This window comes from Scyliorhinus torazame, chromosome 7, assembly GCF_047496885.1.
Source record: "Scyliorhinus torazame isolate Kashiwa2021f chromosome 7, sScyTor2.1, whole genome shotgun sequence".
In the NCBI taxonomy this organism is placed as follows: domain Eukaryota; kingdom Metazoa; phylum Chordata; class Chondrichthyes; order Carcharhiniformes; family Scyliorhinidae; genus Scyliorhinus; species Scyliorhinus torazame.
The window spans coordinates 307,302,836-307,317,218 of NC_092713.1; the positions used below are offsets into that span (position 1 = coordinate 307,302,836).

General features: G+C 51.5%; 1 protein-coding gene across 2 annotated transcripts in view; it reads right to left on the reverse strand.

Moving 5' to 3' along the window:
* Positions 1-12,098, reverse strand: part of ndst1b (N-deacetylase/N-sulfotransferase (heparan glucosaminyl) 1b) — a 320,572-nt gene extending 308,474 nt beyond the window's left edge. For both annotated transcript variants that reach the window (XM_072512714.1, XM_072512712.1), the window contains exon 1: positions 11,906-12,098. The gene's annotated coding sequence lies outside the window, so the exon portion shown is untranslated. The remainder of the gene's footprint in view (positions 1-11,905) is intronic.
* Positions 12,099-14,383: the final 2,285 nt, after the last annotated feature.

Here is a 14,383-nt window from a genome sequence, read left to right on the forward strand (position 1 = left end):
CTTTGAATGCTGTTAATCTCTTTTTAACTAAGCAGCAGAGGGCAAACCCTGACTTGCGGTCCCAGCTTCATCCAGAACAGAACTGGAAATGCTTTCTCGAAATGCCTGAAGCATTAGCTCCACCCAGCAATGACATCATCTCACCAAGCTGAAAATGAATGAACTCCCCAGAGAATCCCCTTAATCAGAACAATATTGCATTAGCCCAAGCGATGGTTAATTGCACCTCTGGCTCCCAAAAGCTTTGTTGGTTTTCAACCAAAGATTCTTTCAAAACGTGACTTCAGCAGTCAAACACACTCTAACCCAGGCTTTTAAACCTTACTTCACCAAATACACATGATACAATATATCTGAAATTCCTACATTCACCGCACTCCTCCCATTCTGTTTCATCCCTATCCACTCCCATTACCCTCTTTTCCTTCCACCTTCAAATCCCCTATCTGCCCCACCTTCAATATCCCACCAGCGCACAGTAGCAGCCTTGTGTACCATCTACAAGCTGCACTGCAGCAAAACCTCCTTCAACAGCAGCTTCCAAACCCACAACCTCAAACAAAGAAAAGGGCAGCAGGCACATAGGAACGTCACCCTCCAAACCGCCCGCCACCCTAATCTGGGAATATATCGGCCGTTCTTTCACTGTCGCTGGGTCAAACCCTGGTACGCCCTGCCTGACAGCACAGTGGGTGTACCTACTCCACACGGACTGCAGAGGTTCAAGAAGGCGGCTCATCACCAATTTCGTGAGGCCAATTAGGATTGGCAATAAATGCTGTATCAGCCGGCGATGCCCACATCCCTGAACACACATAAAAACTTATCGAATGTAACCTTAAATGCACCAGTGCTACTCTTATAGTGCAGGGTGATCCACCTCCTTGCCTCTTTCTGGGTTTTTTGAATTTCAAATTTAACTATTTTGTGATGACAATTTCTAGTTTTGCTCTTCACCATGAGTGGAAACATACCCCCCGCCCCACCCCATCTTCCCAAATTGAGTGAGTGGGCACATGCCTTGCAGAAAAACTCCAAAACCTAGGACTTGGCTCCTCCCTCTGCAACCGGATCCTCGACTTTCTGGCCCATAGACCACAATCAATAAGGATAAATCACGACACCTTCTCCATGATAGTCCTCAATACCGGGCCCCCGCAAGGCTGCCTACTTAGCCCCCTACTATACTCCCTATGCGCACACGACTGTGTGGCAAAATTTGGCTCCAAATTTGCTGATGACACGACAACGATGAGTCAGGTACAGGAGGCAGATAGAGAACCTAGTGGAGTGGTGCAGCGACAGCAATCTCTCCCTCCATGTCAGCAAAACTAAAGAGCTGGTCATTGACTTCAGGAAGCAAAGTACTGTACACACCTCTGTCAGCATCAATGAGGCCGAGGTGGAGATGGTTAGCAGTTTCAAATTCCTAGGGGTGCACATCACCAAAAATCTGTCCTGGTCCACCCACGTCGACGCTACCACCAAGACAGAACAACAGCGCCTATACTTCCTCCGAAAACTAAGGAAATTCGGCATGTCCACGTTGACTCTTACCAACTTTAACAAATGCACCATAGAAAACATCCTATCTGGCTGCATCACAGCCTGGTATGGTAACTGCTTGGCCCAAGACTATGAGAAACTACAGAGTGTGGTGAACACAGCCCAGTCCATCACACGGAACTCGCCTCCCATCCATTGACTCTGTCTACACCTCCTTGTGCCTTGGGAAAGCAGTCAGCATAGTCAAAGACCCCTCCCACATGGGTTATTCTCTCTTCCCAACTTCTTCCATCGGGCAGGAGATACAAAAGTCTGAGAACACGCACTAACAGGTTCAAAAACAGCCCCTTCCCCGCTGTTACCAGACTCCTGAATGACCCTCTTATGGACCGAACTGATCTCTCCACACATCTTGTTTACTGAGTAGTACTACACTCCGTAAGCTTCACCCGATGTCTATGTCTATGTACTAACATTGTATATCTAACATATGTCCTATGCAGAACAATATTTTCCACTGTACCTCAGTACAGGTAACAATAAGCCCAAACCAAATAAATTTGAGGCTACCCACTTTGGTAGCAATAACAGGAAGGCAGATTATTCTTTGAATGGCTAGAAATTGAGAGGGGAATGTGCAACAAGACCTGGGTGTCCTCATGCACCTGAAATAGGATCAGGTGCAGGGTATCTCATAGAAACCTGTAAAATTCTGACAGGACGAGGCAGGGTAGATACAGGAAGGATGTTCCCGATGGTGGGGGTGTCCAGAACCGGGGGTCACAGTCTGAGGGTACGGGGTAGACCATTTAGGACAGAGATGAGAAGTTTCTTCAACCAGAGAGTGGTCGGCCTGTGGAATTCGCTACCACAGAAAGCAGTTGAGGCCAAAATATTAATTTCAAGAAGCCGCTAGATGTAGCTCTTGGGGTGAAGAGATCAAAGGATAAGGGGGGAAAGCGGGAACAGGTTACTGAGTTGGATGATCAGCAATGACCATAAAGAATGGTGGAGCAGGCTCGAAGGGCCGAATGGCCTCTCCTGCTCCTATTTTCTATGTTTTCTATGAATGACGGCGCTGCGTGATCTACTCCGGCACCAGGCTCACGTGTTCTTGTTTTCAAATCAAGATCGATTAACGTCTTTACTTTTCAATTCTGTCCCTCCAGAAATAAACCCTACGGCTTGATTTGCTCTTTTAATGGCCTCATTAATCCGTGCGGCTGCTTTTAGTTATTCCTGTATTCGACAGGAGGAAAAGCTTGCGTTTGTAAACTGGTCCGCCTTTCACAACCTCGGGACGGCCCGCAGCACTGTGGGCTTCCTGGCGGCGTGGGGCGGTTACAACGGGGAATCCCAGCGACAATCGGCGGGAAGATGGCATCCAGCTGTCAGCAAACGGTGCGGCAGCGGGGAACATTCGGCTGGGAGACCGGAGAATCCCGCTCCTTGAGGCACTCAGGGAATTAACGCACCAAGAGGGATAGCGAGGGAATGTACTGGTGTGTCAGTCTGCTATCGTATTATTAAATAGCAAAGATGTTTTGTGGGACCGTCTGATCTTCCCCCGATCCTATTTCTTCAGTCCCAGAAGTCCAAGAAGAAAAGAAAGACTTGCATTTCAGTAGCACCTTTCGTGACCCCAAGACATCCCTAACTATTGTTCCAATGTAGATCAACAAACACAACATAGCAGGTATTTATGTAGCACCTCTTGTGCAGGAGAACATCTCAGAGTGCTTTGAGTCAGCTAAGAAACAGTTCGCTTCTCACTCCAGGTCAAAGAGTGATGGCGGGGGAACTTAAAAGTCAACAAAAATAAATAAAAAGTGGAGACACAAAAACAACTTTAACTTTAATGGCAAAACTGGGACAGATCACGAGCAACATCTGGGCCGGGATTCACCGATATCGCGGCCAAGTGTTGATGCCGGCGTCAAAACCGGCGAGAGCGACGCCGGTGTCAACGGGCCTCCAGGCCCAGTAATTCTCCTCTTCTTCGGTGGCTAGAACGGCGCCGGAGTGTTGTGGGCTGCTCCGGCGGCGAACGCTGCCCGACACGGTCGGCGCAGGTCGGCGCATGCGCATGGTTGCCGACTCTGCGCCAGCGCGGAGCAACATATCGGCGATCGAACAGCGGGCCCGCGCGGCAGGAGGTAGGCCCCCTCCAGATCGCGGCCGCCCGCCCATCGGAAGCCCCCAATCGCGGGCCTGGACCCCATGGAGGCCCCCCCCCCGGAGTCAGATCCCCCGCCCCCCCACCAGAACAACCACATCGGCCGCTGGTCTGGCCTCCCGCCGGGTGGTACCAGGTCTGAACCGCGCCGGCAGGACTCTCGCGCGCCCTCCCCCCCCCGCCCCCCCCATGCTGATTCTCCGATCCGGAGAATCCCGGCCTTGAATTCTCAAATCAGGGAGCTCAATATCTAATCAGATGGCTGATTGAGGTGTACAAAATTATGAGGGGCGTAGATAGGGAAGATAGGAAAAACCTTTTCCCCGTAGTGGAGGGGTCAATGATCAGGGGGCAAAGATTTAGGTGAGGGGCAGGAGGTTTAGACGGGATTTGAGGAAAAACCTTTTCACCCAGAGGGTGGCGGGAATCTGGGACTCGCTGCCTGAAAGGGTGGGAGAGGCGGGAACCCTCACAACATTTAAGAAGCATCCAGATCAGCACTTGGAACGCCAGAGCACACAATGCTACGGACCCAGTGCTGGGAAATGGGATTAGAGTAAATAGGTGCTGCTTGATGGCCGACGCTGACACGATGGGCAGAATGGCCACTTGTTGTGCTGTAAAGCTCCATGGATGGGATTCTCCAATCTCGTCCGTTGACGCCCTGCTGCAAGCAGGAACGGAGAATTTGGCATACCAGCCGAAACTCCATACGCTTTCAGCGAGACCAGACATTCCCGGACATTCAGCGGGACCAAACATTCCCAGACATTCAGCGGGACCAAACATTCCCAGACATTCAGCGAGACCAGACATTCCCAGACATCAGTGGGATCAGACATTCCCAGATATTCAGCAGGATCAGACATTCCCAGACATTCAGCGGGATCAGACATTCCCAGACATTCAGCGGGATCAGACATTCCCAGACATCAGCCGGACCAGACATTCCCAGATATTCAGCGGGATCAGACATTCCTAGACATTCAGAGGGACCAGACATTCAGCGGGATCAGACATTCCTAGACATTCAGCGGGATCAGACATTCCCAGACATTCAGCGGGATCAGACATTCCTAGACATTCAGAGGGACCAGACATTCAGCGGGATCAGACATTCCCAGACATTCAGAGGGATCAGACATTCCCAGACATTCAGCGGGATCAGACATTCCCAGACATTCAGCGGGATCAGACATTCCCAGACATCAGCCGGACCAGACATTCCCAGACATTCAGCGGGATCAGACATTCCCAGACATCAGCCGGACCAGACATTCCCAGACATTCAGCGGGATCAGACATTCCCAGACATTCAGCGGGATCAGGCATTCCCAGACATTCAGCGGGATCAGACATTCCCAGACATTCAGCGAGATCAGACATTCCCAGACATCAGCCGGACCAGACATTCCCAGACATTCAGAGGGACCAGACATTCCCAGACATTCAGCGAGACCAGACATTCCCAGACATTCAGCGGGATCAGACTTTCCCAGATATTCAGCGGGACCAGACATTCCCAGACATTCAGCGGGATCAGACATTCCCAGACATCAGCCGGACCAGACATTCCCAGACATCAGTGGGATCAGACATTCCCAGATATTCAGCAGGATCAGACATTCCCAGACATTCAGCGGGATCAGACATTCCCAGACATTCAGCGGGATCAGACATTCCCAGACATCAGCCGGACCAGACATTCCCAGACATTCAGCGGGATCAGACATTCCTAGACATTCAGAGGGACCAGACATTCAGCGGGATCAGACATTCCTAGACATTCAGCGGGATCAGACATTCCCAGACATTCAGCGGGATCAGACATTCCTAGACATTCAGAGGGACCAGACATTCAGCGGGATCAGACATTCCCAGACATTCAGAGGGATCAGACATTCCTAGACATTCAGCAGGATCAGACATTCCCAGACATTCAGCGGGATCAGACATTCCCAGACATTCAGCGGGATCAGACATTCCCAGACATCAGCCGGACCAGACATTCCCAGACATTCAGCGGGATCAGACATTCCCAGACATCAGCCGGACCAGACATTCCCAGACATTCAGCGGGATCAGACATTCCCAGACATTCAGCGGGATCAGACATTCCCAGACATTCAGTGGGATCAGACATTCCCAGACATTCAGCGAAATCAGACATTCCCAGACATCAGCCGGACCAGACATTCCCAGACATTCAGAGGGACCAGACATTCCCAGACATTCAGCGAGACCAGACATTCCCAGACATTCAGCGGGATCAGACTTTCCCAGATATTCAGCGGGACCAGACATTCCCAGACATTCAGCGGGATCAGACATTCCCAGACATCAGCCGGACCAGACATTCCCAGACATTCAGCGGGATCAGACATTCCCAGACATTCAGCGGGACCAGACATTCCCAGACATTCAGTGGGATCAGACATTCCCAGACATTCAGTGGGATCAGACATTCCCAGACATTCAGCGGTACCAGACATTCCCAGACATTCAGAGGGACCAGACATTCCCAGACATTCAGCGGTACCAGACATTCCCAGACATTCAGCGGGATCAAACATTCCCAGACATTCAGCGGGATCAGACATTCCCAGATATTCAGCGGGACCAGACATTCCCAGACATTCAGCGGGACCAGACATTCCCAGATATTCAGCGGGATCAGACATTCCCAGACATTCAGCGGGACCAGACATTCAGCGGGATCAGACATTCCCAGATATTCAGCGGGATCAGACATTCCCAGACATTCAGCGGGATCAGACATTCCCAGACATTCAGCAGGGTCAGACATTCCCAGACATCAGCCGGACCAGACATTCCCAGACATTCAGCGGGATCAGACATTCCCAGACATTCAGCGGGATCAGACATTCCCAGACATTCAGCGGGATCAGACTTTCCCAGATATTCAGCGGGATCAGACATTCCCAGATATTCAGTGGGACCAGACATGCCCAGACATTCAGAGGGACCAGACATTCCCAGACATTCAGCGGGATCAGACATTCTCAGACATTCAGCAGGATCAGACATTCCCAGACATCAGCCGGACCAGACATTCCCAGACATTCAGCGGGATCAGGCATTCCCAGACATCAGCCGGACCAGACATTCCCAGACATTCAGTGGGACCAGACATTCCCAGACATTCAGCGGGATCAGACATTCCCAGACATTCAGCGGGATCAGACAGTCCCAGACATTCAGCGAGATCAGACATTCCCAGACATTCAGCGGGATCAGACATTCCCAGACATTCAGTGGGATCAGACATTCCCAGATATTCAGCGGGATCAGACATTCCCAGACATTCAGTGGGACCAGACATTCCCAGACATTCAGCGGGATCAGACATTCCCAGACATCAGCCGGACCAGACATTCCCAGACATTCAGTGGGATCAGACATTCCCAGACATTCAGCGGGATCAGACATTCCCAGACATTCAGCGGGATCAGACATTCCCAGATATTCAGCCGGACCAGACATTCCCAGACATTCAGCGGGATCAGACATTCCCAGATATTCAGCGGGATCAGACATTCCCAGACATTCAGAGGGACCAGACATTCCCAGACATTCAGCGGGATCAGACATTCCCAGACATTCAGCGGGATCAGAAATTCCCAGACATTCAGCGGGATCAGACATTCCCAGACATTCAGCGGGACCAGACATTCCCAGATATTCAGCGGGATCAGACATTCCCAGACATTCAGCGGGACCAGACATTCCCAGACATTCAGCGGGACCAGACATTCCCAGATATTCAGCGGGATCAGACATTCCCAGACATTCAGCGGGACCAGACATTCCCAGACATTCAGCGGGATCAGACATTCCCAGATATTCAGCGGGATCAGACATTCCCAGACATTCAGCGGGATCAGACATTCCCAGACATCAGCCGGACCAGACATTCCCAGACATTCAGCGGGATCAGACATTCCCAGACATTCAGCGGGATCAGACATTCCCAGATATTCAGTGGGACCAGACATGCCCAGACATGCCCAGACATTCAGAGGGACCAGACATTCCCAGACATTCAGCGGGATCAGACATTCCCAGACATTCAGCAGGATCAGACATTCCCAGACATCAGCCGGACCAGACATTCCCAGACATTCAGCGGGATCAGGCATTCCCAGACATCAGCCGGACCAGACATTCCCAGACATTCAGTGGGACCAGACATTCCCAGACATTCAGCGGGATCAGACATTCCCAGACATTCAGCGGGATCAGACAGTCCCAGACATTCAGCGAGATCAGACATTCCCAGACATTCAGCGGGATCAGACATTCCCAGACATTCAGTGGGATCAGACATTCCCAGATATTCAGCGGGATCAGACATTCCCAGACATTCAGTGGGACCAGACATTCCCAGACATTCAGCGGGATCAGACATTCCCAGACATCAGCCGGACCAGACATTCCCAGACATTCAGTGGGATCAGACATTCCCAGACATTCAGCGGGATCAGACATTCCCAGATATTCAGCCGGACCAGACATTCCCAGACATTCAGCGGGATCAGACATTCCCAGATATTCAGCGGGATCAGACATTCCCAGACATTCAGAGGGACCAGACATTCCCAGACATTCAGCGGGATCAGACATTCCCAGACATTCAGCGGGATCAGAAATTCCCAGACATTCAGCGGGATCAGACATTCCCAGACATTCAGCGGGATCAGAAATTCCCAGACATTCAGCGGGATCAGACATTCCCAGACATCAGTGGGACCAGACATTCCCAGACATTCAGCGGGATCAGACATTCCCAGACATTCAGAGGGACCAGACATTCCCAGACATTCAGTGGGACCAGACATTCCCAGACATTCAGTGGGACCAGACATTCCCAGACATTCAGCGGGATCAGACATTCCCAGACATTCAGCGGGATCAGACATTCCCAGACATTCAGCAGGACCAGTCATTCCCAGACATTCAGCGGGATCAGACATTCCCAGACATTCAGCGGGATCAGGCATTCCCAGACATTCAGCGGGATCAGACATTCCCAGGCATTCAGCGGGACCAGGCATTCCCAGATATTCAGCGGGATCAGGCATTCCCAGACATTCAGCGGGATCAGGCATTCCCAGACATTCAGCGGGATCAGACATTCCCAGCCGCCAGCCAGGTCGGAGGTCGCCGGCCCATGACTTTACGAAACGTGGCAATTAATTTGCACGCAGCAAACTCCCACAAACGGGAGGAAGGCAAATGACCGGATAATCCGTTTGTGCCATTAAGAAACGGATCGTGGTCGGGGGGCAGGTGATGGTTTCCCTGCTCTCTTTGAATCGTGTTGCGGAGTCTTTTACATCTCCCTGTATGGCCACCGTGGCCTCGGTTTAACGTCGCACCGAAGATGACGACTCCTACAGTCAGCTGACGCTGTGGGCGGAGACGGGGTGGGGGTGTGGGGGTCTCGAACCTGTGACAATCCGGACTGCAACCACCGAGGCTCAGATACAAAGGCACAGCTTTCAGAAAAACAGAAATTCCTTCTGCTGCCCTGGACAAGATTTTTCTCTCAGCCAAGAGCACTGAAATATTACAAGTTAACGAGACAATAAATTAACTGCTAATGGACAATAATCTCAGGGCTATTTGAAAGGTATTGCAGAATGGATACACACACACACGGTCTAAAAAAAAAGCTCTTGCGCGAGACGTTAAGGAATTTGGACAATGGAATAAGATGCTACATAATTGGAAGTATTTATTGCAAAGTTCTGTAGTCAAAAATTCCTGATTGAATATTATTGGAAATTTACATGGGTAGCTGGGAATGTGGAGTTGAAGCCACATTCAGATCAGCCGCGACCTTATTGAATGGAGGAGCAGACTCGAGGGGCCAAATGGCCTCCTTCTCTCCTAATCCATAGGTTGGTATGGTTGGTCCATAGGTTGGTACCCATCCTGTCCCCATTTCCCGCCACGTTCCTCTGCTTGCCTGATCTTGTTCAGCATTGACACCGCCAGTTCTGGTGACACCGCCTTCCTGGTATAATCCTGTTGTTTTCCTCGACGAAGGATTGCCCTCCATTGTGGTTGACAGAGCCCTGGAATGTGTGCGTTCTCTTTCGCACAATTATTGCTCCCACCCCTTCATCCCCTCCCAGAGCCACAATAGGGTTGCCCTTCCCACCCCAGCAGCCTCCCATACTCACTGGACTATTTGCTGCTATTCCCCCCTGTTCCAGCGTGATTTCACCTTGAAGCGCATCCTCCGCCTCACCATGGTTGACTGGATCCATTCATGGATGAATAGAACCATAGAATTTACAGTGCAGAAGGAGGCCATTCAGCCCATCGAGTCTCACCGGCCTTTGGAAAGAGCACCCTACCCAAACCCACACCTCTGCCCTATCCCCGTAACCCCACCTAACCTTTTTGAACACTAAGGGGCAATTTATCATGGCCGATCCTCCTAACCTGCACATCTTTGGACTGTGGGAGGAAACCGGAGCACCCGGAGGAAACCCACACAGACAGGGGGAGAACATGCAGACTCTGCACAGACCGTGACCCAAGCCGGGAATCGAACCCGGGTCCCTGCCGCTGTGAAGCAATAGTGCTAACCACTGTGCCACCGTGCCATTCCATTTCAAGCGTTTCTGCCCACGCCCCTTCACTGCCACCCCCAGAGCCGTGATTCGCTCCCCGTGTGCTCACTTTCTAGCCTCCATGTTCAACAGATCAACCTCCGCCATTTCTGCCACCTCCAGCCCCATGCCATCGCCAAACACATCTTCCCTGCTCATCCCCCTCCGGCATTTCTGAAGGGAATGTTCCCTCCTCAACACTCTGGTCCACGCTTCGGTTTCCCCCCATCACCCCCACCCCTTCCCACGAAAACTTTGGGTGAACGCACGGTTCATGTGGCACCTGACCCATCCTTCTGCCAACCTCCCAAGGCCCCAAACACTTCTTCCCAAGGCAGTCAGCGATTTCCTTTCACTTTGGTTCAGTTCGCTGTCCTGGCCGCCCACCGATATGTGGCCTCCTCGACATGAGGGGGGACCGAATGCAGCTCAGGCGAACCCCTCCCTTTGGCCCACAGGTGTGATCCCCAGCACCCGGCCTGCTGCCGTTTACATTTTCCACCCTGGTCCGACACTGACCTCTCTGTCCTCGGGCTCCTGAAGGTACAGCGCGAGGGACAGAACCTCAGCTTTCGATTCGGCACTTTACAGCCTTCCGGGCTTGATACTGAGTTGAAGAATTTAATAATAATAATCTTAATTGTCGCAAGTAGGCTTACATAACTTCAATGAAGTTACTGTGAAAAGCCCCTCGTCGCCACATTCCGGCGCCTGTTCGGGGAGGCTGGTACGGGAATTGAACCCACGCTGCTGCCTTATTCTGCATTATACGCCAGCTATTTAGCCCAGTGTGCTAAACCAGCCCCTCTCAACATTGCAACAAAGTTACTGTAAAAAATCCCCGCACAACCTCTGCTCCCAGTGTTTTGAACAGTGGCCGTAAGTAATGGTTCTTTCCCCTATTTACCCCTCCTCTGGCCCCTGCACCCCATGGCCATCCCTTTTTACCTCTCAGCATTTTCCCCTGTGTCGTTAATCTCTCCTGCTTTCCTCGCCACAGACCCTCCTTGTTGTTCTTCCCCCCCTCCCTTCCTCCTTTCCCTCCCCACACCACCTTTCCTTGCCCCTGTACTTGCTTAAAACCTGTTACATCACCAACTTGTCCCTTGCCTGACAAACGGTCTTTGACATGAAACATTAACGGTCTCTCCCTCAAAAACGACAGTTCTAGTGGGAAAACTACTTGCTTAGTGCGCCTGACTCTCTGCTCTGCCATGCTCGCTGACTGTGTGCGTTTAAAGCTTGCTTTAAGGACCACAGCTAGCCGGGCATTCAGCCTCCCCGGTACAGAAGCTAACTGGCTGTTCTATACTGCACACTGCAGCCCCCACCCCCCACCCCCGAGGCTCACTCTCTTTCCCCCTCGCCGCCCCACTCCCTGTTTCAATCGCCTGCTCTCTTTCCCGTTCCGGTTTTCTGTTGAGCCACCCGGGTTTTGGGTTAGTCATCGCTCAATTGACTGCTTTTCTGGGGAGTAGGCAGCGAAAGACCATTCAGGCCTCCAGAGCACAGGCACACACACACGTACGGAGACCAGTCATTCATCACCAAGATTCAATGCATGAAGACGGCGACTCACCTCCCGACCGGCTAATCTTTGCAGGACGCGGTCACGCTGGCGTTGATCCTGAGCTATTCCCGTTCCCCGTTCAGTCTCTCCCTCCCCCTCTCCCCTGTCTTTCCTTCTCTTTCTCTCTCACAAACTCTGAGGAGAAATGCGAGGAGGGCCTTGCTCTCTGCACAAAGGGAAAGGCAGGCAGCGAGACCACAACACTCACTAGAGGGCATCTTGCAGACATGACAAGAGGCTCCAAGCTTAACCCCTTCATCACCGTGGCCAATTTGCTTTCTTTTTTAGTGGTCCTCCTGATCATTTTAATAATAATCTTTATTGTCACAAGTAGGCCGACATTTGGCGATGAAAATAGATTTTTTTTTGCTGGGGTTGATTTTTTAACCTGTACTTTCCCAGGGACAGAAACCAGGGAAGGTTTCAGAATGGTTGAACGAGCCACTGTGGCTCCAGCGTTAAAAGTGGCGGTTCCCCTCCCCCAGCCCCCCCCAACCCCACTTTGGTTCAATTGGGAGCTCCATTGAGAAAAATTGTCCATCTCCCGCTTTCATGTTAGACCCCCCTTGAAAGTAGGGCTGGAGACGTCACAATCTACTCAAGGCGAGATTTCAGACCGCACACTCAGATATATTTCAGAAGTGATGGAAGATGCAGAAGTGATCAACAATTTCAGGAGGAAATCGGATGCGTGCTTGATGGAAATAAACTTGCAGGGTCATTGGGGGAGGGGGGGGGGGGGGGGGGGGCAGGGGCGGGGTGGGGGGATGGGACTGACTGGATTATCACAGAGCTAGCAGGGACTTGGTGGGCCGAATGGCCTTCTTCTCCGCCAAAGGTGTCTATGAGTGTCCTTTGGTTTGGTGCCCATTCATTGATCGCAGCCCAGGCAGCATTTGGGGCATCACAATTAGATTTGTTTTTTTAAATATAAATTTAGAGTACCCCAATTAATTTTTTCCAATTAAGGGGCAATTTAGCGCGGCCAATCCACCTACCCTGCACATCTTTGGGTTGTGGGGGCGAAACCCACGCAGACACGGGGAGAATGTGCAAACTCCACACGGACAGTGACCCAGGGCCGGGATCGAACCTGGGACCTCGGCGTCGTGCTAACCACTGCGCCACTTTGCTGCCCCTAGATTTGTTTTTTAAAACTTTTACTTCATTTTTTCCCCCAAAAAAGTATAACGTATTCATGAAATCTGTAAAAGTACATTACACGACTGTTCAAAGTTGACATTATATAAGGTGTAAAGCCAGTCAGTTTCTTCAGAAACCGCATGCTCCTACATTTCCAATTACAATTCACATTTGCAAGATTCATTCCATGTCGAACATACAGCCCGAGGGGGTTCAATACAATCCCCCCCTCCCCTCACATCACTCTGGCTGAGGGGGTCTTAGACAGTGACAAGGGCCGAATGGTGTATACGGGGTTAATGTGGAACTGAATACAATACTCGACAGAGATGTGTCAAGGCCTAGGATGGAGTCAGCTCCATATCTGTGCCCACTATTGTGTATATAGTTATAAGTTGTTGATACAGACATACTGTTCTTATAGCCGTGACTCTGAAGCCTAATGCATGGCATCTGAAGATGTGGGACTTGTGCCCCTCACTGTGAGTTTCGGATAATGACCGTAACTCCATCAGTCCCGGCAATGCTAACTGTGCATTAGTGGGCACTGTTGGGACTGCAAGGAGAGAGGGAAAGAAGACCCCATGGGTGCGGGAGACAGGCGGAGGTGGGGGGGGGGGGGGGCGGATTTGGGCAAGTCAGGGAAGGAGGCACGAGGGTAGGGGAGGTGATGGGTTTCAGTCTGTGTGTGGGGAAGAAGAAAGGGGGAGGGTCCTATCTCAGGAGGGGTGCCACACCCCAATTGGCAAAGGGAAGCCCCAAAGATAGTGCACCCTCCTTCCGTCTCACCCTTTGAAGAACGTATTTAAGACCATAGGTCCAAAGATGTGCAGATTAGGTGGATTGGCCATGCTAAATTGCCCTTAGTGTCCAAAAAGGATGGGTTGGGTGGGATTGCTGGGTTATGATGATAGGGTGGCGGTGTTGACCTTGGGTAGGGTGCTCCTTCCAAGGGCTGGTGCAAACTTGAAGGGCCGAATGGCCTCCTTCTGCACTGTAAATTCTATGATACCATATGACATGGGAGCAGAATTAGGCCACTCGGCCCATCATGTCTGCTCCGCTATTCAATCATGGTGGGTGGGTCAATGTCGCCATCCACCCACCTCAACCCCCGCATTGTGGTGGGTGGGACTGCGTTGGGGCAGTGGGGTGGGCACCCAGATGGGCATCCACCCTAGTTTACATGCCCTCCCTTCCCGGTAACGGGCCCAGCTTCATAAACGCAGCACTCGGATAACTCTTTGCGCGGGAAGAGTGGAAAGTTTGGGGCAAGTCCAAAGAGAGTCTTCCACTGCGTTGATGGTCCTCCAGCCGCTGTTGATATTTATCTTGGCGTGCGTC